The 16267-nt window shown below is 35.5% G+C and overlaps 1 protein-coding gene across 3 annotated transcripts in view; it reads left to right on the top strand.

Moving 5' to 3' along the window:
• The window catches only part of LOC114031491 (tubby-related protein 4), a 266210-nt gene that overhangs the window by 106486 nt on the left and 143457 nt on the right, over positions 1 to 16267 (top strand). The gene's annotated exons all lie outside the window — the stretch shown is intronic.

The following is a 16267-nucleotide window of genomic DNA, read 5'->3' on the forward strand; positions in this document are numbered from 1 at the left end:
TGAGAGGTTACTCCATTACTGAGTTCATACCTCAAGGAAGCCATTGATAAGAAGAAAGTCACCTTATACATCAGAATTTATAGCAGCAGTGTTAGCAAAGAATTGGAAACAGGAGATGCCCATTGATTTGAGAATGGCTAAACAAATTGTGACTCATAAGTATCATGGAATATTGCTGTGGCATAAGAAATGATGAATGTGATAAATGCAGAGAATCATGGAAAGATTTCTATGAATTCAAGTGGAGTGCAATAAGCAGAGCCAAGAATACAATATACACGATGATGACAGTAATGCAAACAGGAAAAACAGCTACACATACAAGAAATCAAAAGTGAATGTTGCAGAAATATAAAGAGCAGGTATGACTCCGAAGAAGAGACATGAGAAGACATTCCCAAACCACCACTTTGCATTGATGGGAGGTTCACAAGTGTTGCACATTGCACATATTTTCAACGTTTTTTGATGTTTGATCAGTTATGTGTATTCCGCTCCCCCCTTTTCCCTTTTTTTTCCCCCTTAAAAATGCTATTTGTTATTTGGGATGGCTCTTGGCAGAGGAGGAGATGTATTGGGGAAAACTCCAGTGATATAAAAAAAATTAATAAACATTAAAAAAAAAACCCAAGCATTCATTAAACGCTTGCTGTGTGTCAAGTAAATGTATTGTTTATACCTTGAATGTCTATTTTATACAGCTTTCTTTTTTTTAAAAAAGTATATACCTATTTAAACATCTTGCTTTCAAAGTTGTCTTTACCTTACTTCCTAATTTCCTGTAATTTGTTCTGTGAATTAAAAGAAAGTTTCAGTGGCCCTCCTTGTTTCCTTTTCTTTTTTTGGGGAGGGGGCATCATTATTATTAACTCTTCTCTCCGTCTCTCAGATTCTCTCCCTACCCCATTAACACACACACACACACACACACACAGCTCTTGCCACAAATAATTATGGTCAAGAAAACAAATCCTCAAAGTGATAATGTCTGAAAAAGATACCTCTTGGAACTACCATCATTGCTTGATAGCTTACCTCAAGTGGGTAATATACTTTGCTATAGGAAGTTTTAGATATCGCTGGTTCTGTGATAATTCTTTATAATGGTTGGTGTCTTATGTTCCTATTTCCAGCATTAGGTGCTAAGTTGAGGCTTTATGCCAAGGCTAGCTTTGACACCCTGCTGTACTTTTGAGTAAGGTGACTGACCATGCTTAGTCTTATGCTTGGTTAACTTGGTTCCTCCTTTGACCACTCAGGTAGATGGAGGGCTGGAAGCCATGCTCCTCTCCCCTTTGAAATTTAGAACACGGAATATTGATGTTTCTCTTTGGCATCCAGACCCAATTCTCTGGTGTCCTGGAGTGAAAGCTTTGCCCAGATTGGTGGCTTTTAGGTGTAGAATTTTGCATACAGTGTGTCTCTTTGGCCCATCTCTGGGACTGCTGGACTTCTGTCTAGTTTGCTTGCATTGGCACTGGCTTTTCTGGCAGGCCTCTTCTCCTGTTGCCCATAGGCTTCTGGCTATCTTCTTGTGCAGTTCTGGTATGGATAAAGTCACTTTAAGTAGATTGTTATTGGGTTTCTTGATTGTTGTTTGGTGTGGTGCTGTTTTTCGCTCCTGCTTCAGTAAGTGTGTGGAAACTTGCCTCTGTTAAAGCAATCATCTGAGCTGTGGCAATATCATGGTATTTTTATAGGACTGTACCGGGCTCTTCTGTTTTCTTTCCTTTTCTTACCTTCTTACCTTATCCTTTCTTACCTGCCTTTGCATCCATTTTTTGCACTTTTATACATTTTTTAAACATCTATATTAGTGGATAAATGTCTAGTGCATCCTGTCCAGCTTGCCTCTTTTTCTTTTCTCTAAAAACTCAAGAAACTTAAAGAAGATCCATCACTCTCCCCCTCCCCACCCAAACCCATGGTAAAGAGGAGTTGTCACTCCCCTTCCTCAAAGATACCACTATCATTTATTCGTTCGTGTGTGTGTGTGTGTGTGTAACAGAAAGAGAGAGATGGATGGAGGGAGGGGAAAGGGAGAAGGGAATTTCCTTGCATGAGTATACTTTCTTAATATGAACTTAATGCTAATTTGCCCTCCACCTTTTACCTATCCTGTTACCCTGTTTCTTTTGAATTATGTATATCCATCCATACACATTCCCATGATGAGTTTCATTCCATCAAGTCTTAGTGATACCTGTGAGGTCAGTTTTGTCTCTTTGCTTTAGGTATTCTGCTTCATCTTCCTCATTGCCTTAACTCGTGTATTTGTGTAGAGACTTTTGAGGGCATGGATTTTACTACTGTCTTCCTTCTTGGATTTTTCCTGCAGAGCTGGGATTTGACCCCATGTCCTCTGACTCAGGATCCAGTGCACATTCTACTGCAATGTGAGTTTCTAAGGTAGAATTTCTTTGTATGACAAGAATATAATATATAAATGGAATCTGATGTAAGAACACAGCACTGGCACTAAATAAAATATTTTGAAAAGTTTATCTATACAGATTAATGCACTAAATGAAGTATTTGAAGGGCATAAATATATAAATTAATGCACTAAATGGAGTATTTGAAAGGTATATCTATATAGGTGATTTGAAGGGTTTTTTTTGGAGGAAAGAATTGGAAAGAAAAGTCTGAAAATTACTATTCTCCTAACTAGACATACCATTATCATTATGGTCACCAAATTGGATGCCTTCTCTGGTCAATACTCTCTGATTTTTGCTGCTTGGCCCCTTGCTACTTGTGTGTTAAATTTCTGTTATTCTGGTTTCACTTTTTTGTTGTTTTTTCCTTTTCTTTTTTGAATTCTTTCCATCCATTTGCTAAGGTTTTGAAGACTAGTACCCTATCTTCTATTTAAATATTCACAACATACTTATATGAATGTGTGTGTGTATAGTAGTAGACGGTAAGTGCATGTTGTTTGAGTCATTGAAACAGTGAACACCCACTCAGATTTCAGACTTTTCTACTTGTAAAATCGCGAGTCTGTGTCACAATTTATTCCAAGAAATGTTTGGAAAACTTTAAAGATATGCATTATTTTTGTCTTTGCATTTGTGCAAAGTACAATGTTTTGAAACATGTAAAGGTAAAAGGTAAACATTTGCTCACATGTTCATTTCGAATCCAGGAGTATAGTTTAGTTTTCCTTAGTTGTTTCAGTTGTGTTCAATTCTTCATGAACTTACTTGGGGTTTTCTTGGCAAAAATACTGGAATGGTTTGCCATTTCCTTCTCTAGCTCATTTTGTAGCTGAGTAAACTGAGACGATGGGTTAAGTGACTTGCCCAGGGTTTACACAGCCAGTAAGTATTTGAAGCTGGGTTTGAACTCAGGTCTCCTGACTCCAGGACCAGTACTCTATCTACTGTGCCATCCAGCTGCCTATAATTTATTCAGTCAGTAGCTATACATTTTCTAATATAAATTTTATGATCAATTTATTTTAAATCATATTTAATTTTTATAAGTTAATGACATTTTAAGCAATCTGGCATCTTTGAGTTTTTGCCAGTTTATAAGAAGCAAGGATAAACTTAAAAAGAGAACAAACCATTAACAATTTTATCCATATTCATAGAGTATGAATAGAGCTTCTGAGAAGTGAAGATTCTTGGATAGTGTTTCAGATATTAGGTTTACAAATTTTTGTGCTTGTTGATAAATAGACCAATTTCTTTCACCTGGTGAGGAAGAGGGACGAATCTTAAGTACATCAGACACAACAGGAGTTTGAGGGTGGAGTCATACAAAAGCTATAGTTAAAGAAGAAACTAAATTCTTTGGCCAAATACCTCAAGATGCTTAGCGTTTAGGGTTTAGGGTCATTTGAAAACCCCTTTCCAACATCAGATCCCAGGAGTTTTATTGTTTAATTTGTAAGCCAGTCAGAAGCTCTAGCAGTGATATCGTCACTTTGCATTTTTCCTCTTTTTCAGGCATTTTTCCTGCATTTGCCTTCCATTTCAGGATTAGAGAGATTTGCTGCTCTTGTAACTTGATGAATGATGAAATTCTTTACATTTCTTAATAAAACACTATATTTTATTTTTAAAATTTTAACCAGAACTACAAGAAGTTTAGTCTGTTTAATCAGATGTAGTGATTGTTGAAATAGTTACTGTTAGAATTACAATAGTTCTTGATTAAAACCCAGAAGTTTTCTTCATATATGTTTTTTTCTTCAGCTGTAGTATAGCTTGTGCTTTTCTGTACTTTAAAGAACTTTACTTATTCAGAGCTTCATTCTTTTATAGTAAACCCTCAAGTAGTATCACTCTATCACTTCAATTCTATCACAAAACTGTCATTTTATTTATTACAGTAATTTTTTCTTGATACTTTTTGAATACAGAAACTACAATATAAGTTGTTCTTTCATGTTTCAAGGTTTCTTTTGCTTTTCAGTATGTTTTTTGGAGACTGCCCAAATTGATGTTCATACAAGTTTTGTGAGGAAGGTGCTTTGTAAACATGACAGCACTATATAAATTTGAATTCATATTAACAAGTGTCTAAGCTATGTGCTTGCATATCCTATAGGAATAAATAGCTTTTTTTCCCATCTTGATCTCTGGTATTGCTTTTTCATTATGAGGGTATTTTACCTAATTTGTTCTATAGAAATAAGATCACAGATTTAGAATTGGAACAGATCCTAGTGATCATGTAGTCCAACATTCTAATTTTGTTTATTTTTAAATTTTTTTATTGATGCCTTTTGTTTTTACATTTGTAATTTCTAAATATGCCCCTTCTCACTTCCCTGTCTAGTGAATCTTTTCTGGTAACAACTTCAGCAAAAGTTAAGCCCAAGCTACCATCACATCAACTTTACTAGACAGGAGATGCAACATTCCACACCATTATGCCAATTGATGACTTTCCTCTCACTTCCACGCCCAGTGAAAGAAGGCTGATGCATTTCCATATCTTTTTTCTTGGGCCAAGATTCAGCCCCCTCCTTTTAGATATATAAAAAACTCAGGCCCAGGTAGGATGCATGACTTGCTTGCTTGTAGTATGTGCCAGAGCCACTCTTTGAACTAGTTATTTCTTTCTACAGATCTTATGCTATTTCCACTTCATCATAGTGATGTCCTTTTATGATGAGAATAGGGTTTAATCAGTAATAAATTTTATTAAACACCTATAGGGCCAGGCACTGTGCTGAAGCTCTGACGTATCCAATTTGAAGAACTCAATCCCTGCCCTTGAGGAACTTATAATTTAATGGAGGAAGACAGTACACAGAAGGAGGGGAACATTGCCAGAGGAAACTCAACACAAGTAGTAGAATCAAAACCAAGCAGAACAGCTGATAGTAAATGAAGTTAACTGGAAGAATCTGAGCCCTCCATAAAAGGAGGCCTTAGGAGGAGTTCATTGCTCTGTCCTCTAGTCAGCCAATTCAGGGAGAGGCAATTGAGGTTGCTGAAGAGGTGTTGAGTATCAAAGCTGAATCAAGTCTTCAAAATGATGAGATTTCAGGTGATGAGCTCAACCAGGGGGAGAGAAGATGTTTGTGGAGTTGAAACCAAAAAGAATATCTGATGGTAAATGAAATGGATTTGATTATAATGTATGTAAGTTAGTACTGTGAAATGATGAATTTGGTCAGAAACAATCTTGTTCAGAATGACTGTATAACCTTTAGATTGTCATTTGTAAAATACAAGGATTATAGAGTACAGAGGGTAATAAATGTTGTTCTGTTTACTGACGGTGTCTTCTTGTTGTTTAGTTGTTTCAGTAGAGTCTGACTCTTCATTACCCCATTCGGGGTTTTCTTTGCAAAGATAGTTGAGTGGTTTGCAATTCCCTTCTCCATCTCATTTGACAGGTGAGGAAATTGAGGCAAACAGGGTTAAGTGACTTGCTCAGGGTCACAGAACTAAGTAAGCATCAGAGGCTGGGTTTGAATTCAGGTCTTCCTTATTCCAGGCTTGGCACTTTATCCTATCCACCTGGCTGCCCTAAGTTCCTAACAATGTATCTACTTTTTCCTAATTCAGCTCTGTAATATACTATCTATGACCTTGGACAAGTTATTTAATCATCTTGTGCCTCAGTTTACATTTTTGTGAAATGTGGGATTGGATAAGATGATTAGCTCTAAATCCTTTGATCCTAATGCACTTGTGAAAAACTTATTGCGGTGTTATCATGAAGACAGGAAGATTTTGATTTCTTTATGCATTTACCTACCCATCTTTTTTGTTTTGTTTAATACCTCTTGAAACATAGTCAAGGTATCACTACCTAACTTCTTAGTGTGACTTTGTGGGGCTTATAGGCAGAATTTCCAAGACCATCTAGAAGTTAATCAGTAATTAATACTGAACAACTACTATATATTCATCAACGTTGGCTTAAAGAAGACTTTAATGTTTCCATATCCTTTCATAACATCTCATTAGCTACGTGACCCTGGGTAAGTTGGTGCTTATTTTCTTCATCTGTAAAATGGGAATAATAATGGCACTATCTTCCAGGGTTATTGTGAGGATTAAATGAGATATTTGTAAAATACTTTGAAAACCTCAAAATGCTGTGCAAATGCTAACTGCTATTATTATTGTTGTTGTTGTTATTTTTACTATTTATATCTGCTCTTATCTGCCATAATCAATTCATATTAATTTTCTCATGTTTCCCCATATTTATCACATTCCTACTTTCTTATGGGTCAATAATAGTCTTTTACATTCACATACCATAATTTTTTTAGTCATTTTCCCATTCTATGGGTATCTAATTTGTTTGTAATTTTTGCTACTTCAAGTTATAAATACTTTGGTATATATCGAACCTTTACAAAGCTTATAGTGTAGTGTGTAGTATTATATTATGATTTTATCTTATTATGTGATTGTATCAGTCACTTCCTCTAAGTATATACCCAGTAACAGAATCTCTGGATCACAGGGTGTGGCTGTTTTACTCACTTTATTTGCATAATTCGAGTTTCCTTTCCAGAATGGTTGAACCAACTCACAGTGCCACCAATAATGTATTAGTGTGTCTTTTCATACCGCTTTGAACACTGAATATTCTTCTCTTTTGTCAACTTTGTCAGTTAGCTGGGTGTGAGGTGAAACCTGAAAGTTATTTTGATAGATATTTTAACAAATTGTTGTTTATTTAGAGCATTATTTCGTATATTTATAATTTGAGTTCTTTTGAAAACTATTTGTTCATGTCTCTGAGTTTCTCAAATACTGGGTTATTGATTTTTATTGTTTCTGATTCTTCCTTATTTAATCTGTTTCATTGATCTATTTTTCTGTTTTTAAAAAAACCAGCCCCAAATTCAGTTATACATTTTTATATTGCTTTTTTGATTTTTCTCATTTTCATCTAGGTTTCAAAACATTGCTTTCTCATTATGCAGATGAAGCAAACTCTTTGATGACATATACTTTTCAGAGTTTAGATTGAAGATCAGTGTTGATATCAAGGTACAGATCAGCATTTGTCTATAAGTTTAACCTTAAGCAAAATTACATGGAGCCTAAAATACACATTTTTAATAAAAATGAATTACAAATCACGGTATTAGTATTTTTTTTAGGCTACCATTGCTCACTCCTATGAGATTTAACATTATTAGGCTATCATTAAGAATGAGGAGTAGCAAATTTTGCAGACTGCAAAACATTACTGTAAGATGCATCTTACATACTGTAAGATACTGCAAGATAAGAACCCCTTCTGGATCACTGCCTTGTCATCATGATATCTGTTTGAATCCAAGGCAAACCATTTAGTATCACAATGATCCAAGTCTGTGCTCCAACTACTGATGCCAAAGAGGCCAAAGTTGATCAGTACTATGAAGACCTACAACATCTTCTAACAATAACACCAAAAAAAAGATGTCACAGTCATCATAGGGGGTTGGAATGCTGATGTAAGAAATCAAAAGATAATTGGAATAATAGGCAAGTTTGGCTTTGAAGTACAAAATGAAGCAGAACAGAGACTAACAAGAGTTTTTGCTGGTCATAGCGAACACTCTTTCACAAAACAGCCCAAAAGGTGACTCTACACATGGATGTCACCAGATGGTCAATATCGAAATCAGATTGCTTATAAACTTTGCAGCCAAAGGCGGAAAAACTCTATATAGTCAGTTAAAACAAGACCTGGAGCTGCATGTGGCTCAGCCCTGAGCTTCTTACTGCAAAACTCAGACTTCAATTGAAGAAAGCAGAGAAATGAATTAGACTGTATAGGTATGACCTAAGTAATATCCCTTATGAATATGAAATGGAAGTGATAAATAGATTTAAGGAATTAGATCTGGTAGATAGAGTGCCTGAAAACTATGGACAGGATGCAGCAACAAAGAAGATTCCAAAGAAAAAGAACAAGAAAGCAAAATCGCTTTCTGATGAAGCTTTACAAATAGCTGAGGAAAGAAGGAAAGGGAAAGGGAAATACTCATCTGAATTCAGAATTCCAGAGAATAGCAAGGAGAAATAAGAGGGTTTTCTTAAATGAACAATGCAAAGAAATAGAAGAAAACAACAGAATGGGAAAGACCAGGGATCTCTTCAAGAAAACTAGAGCTATCAAGGTAACATTTCATGCAGAAATGGGCATCATAAAAGACAAAAATGGGAGAGACTTAACAGAAGTAGAAGAGATTAAGAAGAGGTGGCAGGAATACACAGAAGACCTACACAAGAAAGATCTTAACATCATCAGTGACCAAGCTGGTGTGGGTACTGATCTAGAGCCAGACGTCCTGGAGAACGAAGTCAAGTGGATCTTAGGAAGCATTGCTAACGATAAAGCTAGTGGAGGTGATGGAATTCCAGCTGAGCGATTTAAAATCCTAAAAGATGATGCTATTAAAAGTGCTGCACTCAATATGCAAGCAAATTTGGAAAACTCAAGAGGGGCTGCTGGATTGGAAAAGATAAGTTTACATCCTAATCCTAAAGAAGGGCAATTCTAAAGAAATATTCAAATTACCAAACTGTTGTGCTCATTTCATACACAAGTAAGATTATGCTTGAGATTCTATAAACTAGGCTTCAGCAATATGTAGACGGAGAATTACCAGAAGTGCAGGCTGGCTTTTGAAGAGGCAGAGGAATGAGAGACCAAGTTTCTAACATTTGCTGGCTTATGTGATAAAGCAAGAAAGTTCAAGAAAAACATCTACTGCTTCCAGAAAAACTTCTCCTTCACTGACTACGCTAAAACCTTTAATTGTGTGGATCATACCAAAATGTGGCAAGTCTTCAAAGAGATGGGAGTACCAAATCATTTTACCTGTCTCTTGAGGAACCTGTATGTGAGCCAAGAAGCAACATTTAGAACTGAACACAGAACCAACTAATTGGTTTAAGATTGGAAAAGAAGTATGACAAGGCTGTATATTGTCACCTTATTTGTTCAGCTAATATTCAGAGTACATCATGTGAAATGCCTGACTGGACCAAATCAAAAGCTGAAAATAAGGTTGCTGGGAGAAACATCAACAATCTCATATGCATACGATGCCACTGTGGTGGCAGGAAGTGAAGAAGAATTAAGCCTTTTGATGAGGGTGAAAAAGGACAGTGTAAAAGCTGACTTGAAGCTTAACATCAAAAACAAAATTTTGGCAACTGGTCCCATCACTTCCTGGCAAATGGAAGGAGAAGTGGAAGAGTGTCAGATTTTTTGGGCTCAAAGATCTCTGCAGACAGTGACTGCAGCCCATGAAATTAAGATATTTGTTCTTTGGAAGGAAAATTACTGCAAATTTGGACAGTATACTAAAAAGCAGAGATCACCTTGCCAATAATGGTACATATAGTCAAAGCTGAGTGCCACAAAAATGATGCTTTTGAATTGTAGTACCACAGAAGACTTTTGAGAGTCCCTTGGATAGCAAGGAGATAAAATCAGTCAATACATAAAGAAATTAATTCAGACTATGCATTGGAAGGACAAATACTGAAGCTGAAATAGCTGAAGCTAAATATTTTGGCCATATAATGAGAAGACAGGGCTCATTGGAAAAGACCCTGATATTGGGAAAAATTGAAGGCAAAAAGAAAAGAGGATGACAGAGGATGAGATGGATAGGTAGTGTCATGGAAATAACAAACAGAAGATTTTGGGAGATAGTGGAGGGACTATGAGGTCACAAAGAGTTAGACATGACTGAAATAGTGAACAATAATAAGAAGATACATTAAAAAGTAATTGCAATTTGCCTCCTGCAATTGTTTCTGTACTTAGCACAGTACCTGGCACATGGTAGCCTTTATCCTGGTTCTCCTCATACCTATCTGTTTTCAGGTCTTTCTAAAAATTTAATTTTCCCCCATATACCCATGACTCCTACAAAATAATAATAACTGATATTTACATAGAACTTTAAAGATTACAAAGCACTTTCTATGTATTATGTCCTTTACACCTCACAGTAATCCTGAGGCATGTGTTTGAAAAATAGGCAAGAATTGTATTAAATTAGATGTTCTGTGTACAATGTGCTATAACCAGATAGTGCCATCTTTTTGTGAGACTTTATCATTGTTTTTATTAGTAGCACTCAAAGAGAGGTAGCCTTGAGAAAAAGGAGGTAGAGAATTCCAGATAGAAGAATACTATGAAGATATTCAATGGATATTTATTCCCATTTTTCACATGAGGATACTGAGGCTTGCAGAGATCAAGCATGCTCAGGCCCAGGCTAAGACAGCTAGTTGGTATCATCAGTGAGATGTGAATTTTTGATTCTTCCTGATTCCAGGTTAGCACTCTCTGCACCACACTAAGCTATTTCTCTTGGTGTCAATCAATTAATTAATAGAATGTCTCCAGACCCTAAAAGTGATGAGGTGTTCATTTGCTAGTCTCTGTGAGTTTCAGCTCTGCTGATTGGAGTACATTACTTAAATAGATCAAAAGTTATGGATAGACCTGTACCATTGTACAGTTCCTGATTAATGGTCAAAACCTGCATCACCAATCCCACCCTGGTAGTTCCCAGTCTATCATAAGGTTGTCCAGATAAACACATGCATACACACTCAAGGACAAATCCGTCTCCATTCATAAGGGAAAAAAAAACTTACAGAATATTCAGTTGATGACAGGTTAATGGTGGGATCTCCAAAACGACCTGTGCAGATCTGAAACTATATTTTGAATGGCTGCCCAAAAAAGGAAAGCTCTGTTTTGTGAGTAGAACACTCAGTGCTAAAGGCACTAATTGAATGTTAGATTTATCTTTATGTAATGCATTTATGTGGAAAAGGTGGGGTGCTAATTCACTGTTGGAACTGTGAAATGATCCAACCATTTTGGAAAGCAATCTGGAATTATATCCAAAAAGTTATTAAACTGCTTATATACTCTCTGACCCAGTAACACCACTACTGGGTCTGTTTTCAAAGATGATTAGGGAAAAAGGAAAAGAACCTATATGTTCTAAAATATTTATAGCGGCTCTCTTTGTGGTGGCAAAAAACTGGAAATTTTGGGGATGTCCATCAATTGAGGAGTGACTGAACAAGTTGTGGTATATGATTGTGATGAAATACTATTATGCTATAAGAAATGATGAGCTAGCTGATAAAAAAAAATTACAAGATTGCTTTGGGCATCGTAGAACCTTTGAAGAATGAGTAGCCTTAAGTCTGTACTATTAAAATATTTTTTATGTTATCTTAGCATTAAAGACATATTAATGAACGTTTTAAAAAGTGAATACTCTTTAGTTTGGAATAATATCTAAACTAAAACAATGTGATTCCTGTGTATAAATGACAAACTTGTCATTGTATAATTAAGTAAGCAAAAGTAAATTTTCATAGGAAGAATATAAGAAAAAAATACAAGGCATTATCAGAATATTTATTTTGTTATTAAACTGTGCCTCAATTTGTATATAGTTTCATGTGGATTTGTAGCTGGGTAAAGAATACAGTTGCAGCTATATAGTTGAATGTTCTGTTTTTAGAAGGTAATAGAGATAAATAAAATAAAAATTGAAAAACTACTATTGATTACTTCTCATTTAAAAAAAAAAAATTTTTTTTTTGGTGAGGCAATTAGGGTTAAGCAACTTGCCCAGTCACACAGCTGGTGAGTGTTATGTGTCTGAGACTAGATTTGAACTCTGTTCCTCCTGACTCCTGGGCCAGTACTCTATCCAGTGCACCACCTAGCTGTCTCTCAGCTATAATTTCTTAAGTCTTGTAGAATAGGTAGAGCATGACATCTGAAGTCAGATAACTAGTTCAACTAATAATTAACTGTATGAACTTGGAAAGGGTCGTTCACTTAATTTTTCAGTGCTTCAGTTTCTTCTCCTAATCTTGGAGAAGCAAAATCTATTAAGGTATCTGCCACAGAGAATAGGCCATCATTTCCTGAATAGGCATTAAAACCTTTCTCAAAAAGTAATTGGCCTGAGGGGCAAAGCGAAAATAGCAGAGAAAAAGCAGGAAGTTTCCTGAGCTGTCCCCAGTTTCCCTCAAAACAACTTTAAATCATGCCTCAAAATGAATTCTGGAGCAACAGAAAGGATGGGGTGAAAGAATTTTCCAGCCCAAGATAACTTAGAAAGACTGCAGGAAAGGTCTGTCTCACTTTGGTAATAGAGGAGCATACCAAGCACAGGCAGTGTAAGGGCAAGTCAGCGGGAAACTCCTAGCCCCAGTGTACATCAGCAACCAAGGCCCTGTGGTCCTAGCTCAGCATGCCAGTGGCACAATTGGCCATCTGTGAGGCCTCCAACCCCAGCACAGCAGGCTGGTGGGAAGGTCTGGCAGATGCAGAGTCCTCAGCAAAACCAGCTGGACTAGGTCAGGCCACCCCAGCACAACAGGCAAGCTGTCAGCCTTGGAGGCTCCAGTGCAGAAAACCAGGCACAAGGTTCCTGGCCCCTAGCACAGGAAGCTTGGTACAGTGCCCCCTGGTACCCTCGGAGCAGAGAGCTCTTTTATAAATTCTGTAAATCAGTCAATAAACATTTATTAAATGCCTGCTGCATGCCAGGCACTTGTTTTAATAGCTGGGAATACAAATATGAAAAAAGACAGATTGTGCTTGAAATTTAACAAAGGAACCCAAATCACAAAAGGAAGCTGAAAACAACATGTGAACCTGGGGAATGTACCTGATACTGGGGCATCGTGGAAAGGTCTGAGAAATACCAAAGTGTTTCAGTTTTCATTCTTTTAAGATGGTACTGTTTCACGATTTGTCATCTTGTAGTATAAATAGTTATAAAATGATGAGCTTTTTTTTGGCTATCGAGTAGCTTGAGATGGTTGAAAGCATTCTTTGGTCTCTCAAATGTAATCCAACCTGATTTTTTGTTTGTTCAATTCTGGGACCAGCTAATTGTCCAATTCTTGTATTTGTCCAACACATTCAGATACTGATGGACTAAGTTTAGTGGGTAGTCCTTCTAGCTGTTTGTTATTATCTTGATAATATGCATTTTTAACCTCTTTTGTTGCTTTAGTGTGAATGATTAGATCAATTTCTTTCAGTAGTTTGATTCAGGATCTTTTATAGAGTATTTTAGGATACAGTTCAATTAGTAAAATGCCCTCTGAATAGGAGCATTTTTAGAATGTTACCCATTGATGGGGATAAAAATTAGTTGCCAAACACAAAGACATTAGAATTCAACTTAAATATATTGAACAATTTTGGTTTCTGGAATTGATGATATGAAACCCTTTGTTTCCCTTAGAACAATACAGAGATAATACTCATCAGTGCTTAGCATGGTGCCTGGCACATAGTAGGTGTTTATTAAATGCTTGTTTTCTCTCCCCCTCCTGCCACTACACTCTTCTTCTTCTCCTCCTCCTCCTCCCCCCCCTCCTGTTTTTCTGGCTAGGCAGTGGGGTTAAGTGGCTTGCCCAGGGTCATACAGCTGGTAAGTGTTATGTGTCTGAGGCCGAATTTGAATTCAGGTCCTTTTGAATTCAGGGCCAGTGCTCTATCCACTGCACCAGCTAGCTGCCCCCCTACACCCTTCTCGATAGATAAATTATATAACTATAGAAGGTTGCATGTGCTGTTAGATGTCTCTGAGTTAGATTCTTTTGCTTAACTTTTTTTTCTTTTTTATATAAGGGAAACTAATAAGTTGATGGAGGATTATTAGGAAGTAACGGATGCATTTAAAAAAGGAAAATCATTTATTTGAAAAATATTAATAAGGTTAGTCCAGGCTTGATTGATGATTTTATAATTCTTTAAAGTAGAGCAGCTTATAGCTAGTAACTTGATCCTTGTGAAATTGTAAGGTGACTTGGAAATAATATTTTACTTATATTTATTTGAATTTTAGCTTTCCTTTTTCTTGCTTTTTCATTTTAACTGGCTTAAGCTCTTAAGTTTTATTTGCTTCAAGTGCCTGTTTCAATGAGTTAAAGAGGCTCCACGATTGCTTTTGTATCTGTAATTGTTGTTAGAGATCAAATATATTTTTTGTTTTTTTTGTTAGGGTTCTTATTATTATGTATCTATGCTTTTGTGTAATTAAATGTCAGCAGCAACCTGCTTTACATAGGAAAGACCATTGCTTTACTTGGGTTTCACCTCTGCCAAGTCAGATAATAGAATCATAAATCTAAAAAGGAACCTCATAAGCCATCTGGTCTTGTGGTTCCCAACTTTTTTGTTCCTCCAACCCCTTTTAATTAAAAAAAAAAAAGTGTTGTGAATCCCTAGAGTAGTTTAATATACTATATATAATATTCTTTTAGAATTTACAATGATCACAGTGGTAATTTTTTCTCCAAAAAGCTTTATATAATTGCAGTTATAAAATATAGTTTCACCTATAATTATAAAAAAACAATATAAAATCATAAAACTCTTAATTGTAAAATAATTTTTATTCAGGAAATACTGTAAGAATTTTTAAAAACTTGTGTTTACTATTATATGTAAGACTTCAATTTAATTTCTTTATTTTTAAAATTTTATTGAATATAAATAAGATTTTTAAAGAAATTATAACTTGGAAGATAATTAGCATACTATAATAACCATATATACACTTAATTTTGATGTTGTGCTTATTTTATCAAAAGTTTGCAGTATTGGGCTTAATGCCAAATAAACACAGTCTTAAATGTGATTCTGCATAGAGTTTATTTTTGTATTTTGATTTAAAACAAAAATAAAGTGAAACTGCTTCACACAAATATATTTTTGGAAAAAGAGTTTTTACAAGCTCTTTTGGCTGAGAGATGGAAATTTGTTAAAATTTTAGCCCCCTAACCAATTAACAAAAATGAATAGGTAGTTAAAATCTAATATAGTTACTTTTCTACTGGCCAGTAACAAGTAATGTATTAAATAATAAAAATATTTAAAGTTCATTTGCATATATTGCTTTTTTAAAACAATATTTATATATAAACTAACCTTTGTGAGGAAAGAATGAATCATTTCAATGAATCAAAGAATCCATTCAAAAATTCCATCACTACCAAATGACTGGTGGTTCCAACCAGTTCATCTGAAAATCTACATATTTTCAGTAGTAACACTGAATAAAATGTTCAGCAGTAATATTGTAATGGTTTCTAGGTTGTTTTTAATGCTCGTATTCAGCAGTCGTGGTTTTCAAATAAACTGACATTGCACTCAAAGAATGCAAATGTTCATAACATCTTGATTACATGATTACATAGCTGATGATTTACTATTATAGAAAAGTAGAGGGGAATGGAGGGAACTACTCTGGTGCAGTGTATAGAACACAAATTAGACTATGTGTGCGTGCAGCTGACTTTCTGTTGGAAATCAGTTTATGCTCAAATGTTGAACCCTTGTATCTGTTCAGAAATGCTTTGATAACTGAATTGAGAAATTGCAAACACACACTGCACTTAGTGAGAAGTTGTCAGAGTTTAAGGTAGTTGCTGCATGAGCACCAAAATGGTTGTGTTCATGATCATGACAGTTTCAGTTGTTGTAGAAACAAGCCTGTAATGTTTCAAACATTTATATACTTGTTGTCAAACAGGAAAATTATGTTTGTAATAGAATTGTAAAATTATACTGCTTAAGGCTCCATTAAAGAATTTGTAGTTTAATCCCTTTGATCTTCATTACAATCTCTAAAAGGGTTTGAACCACTAAATGGATACCTCTAATCTAGTCCAACACCTAAATTTTGCAGTTGAAAAAAATGAGGACCAAAGAGGTTGTGACTTGCACAATAGTGAACAGGTAGTAAATAGCAGAAGTGGGATTCAACCCA

The sequence above is a fragment of the Vombatus ursinus genome, unplaced genomic scaffold, assembly GCF_900497805.2.
Source record: "Vombatus ursinus unplaced genomic scaffold, bare-nosed wombat genome assembly UNPS02015175.1, whole genome shotgun sequence".
Taxonomy (NCBI): Eukaryota; Metazoa; Chordata; class Mammalia; order Diprotodontia; family Vombatidae; genus Vombatus; species Vombatus ursinus.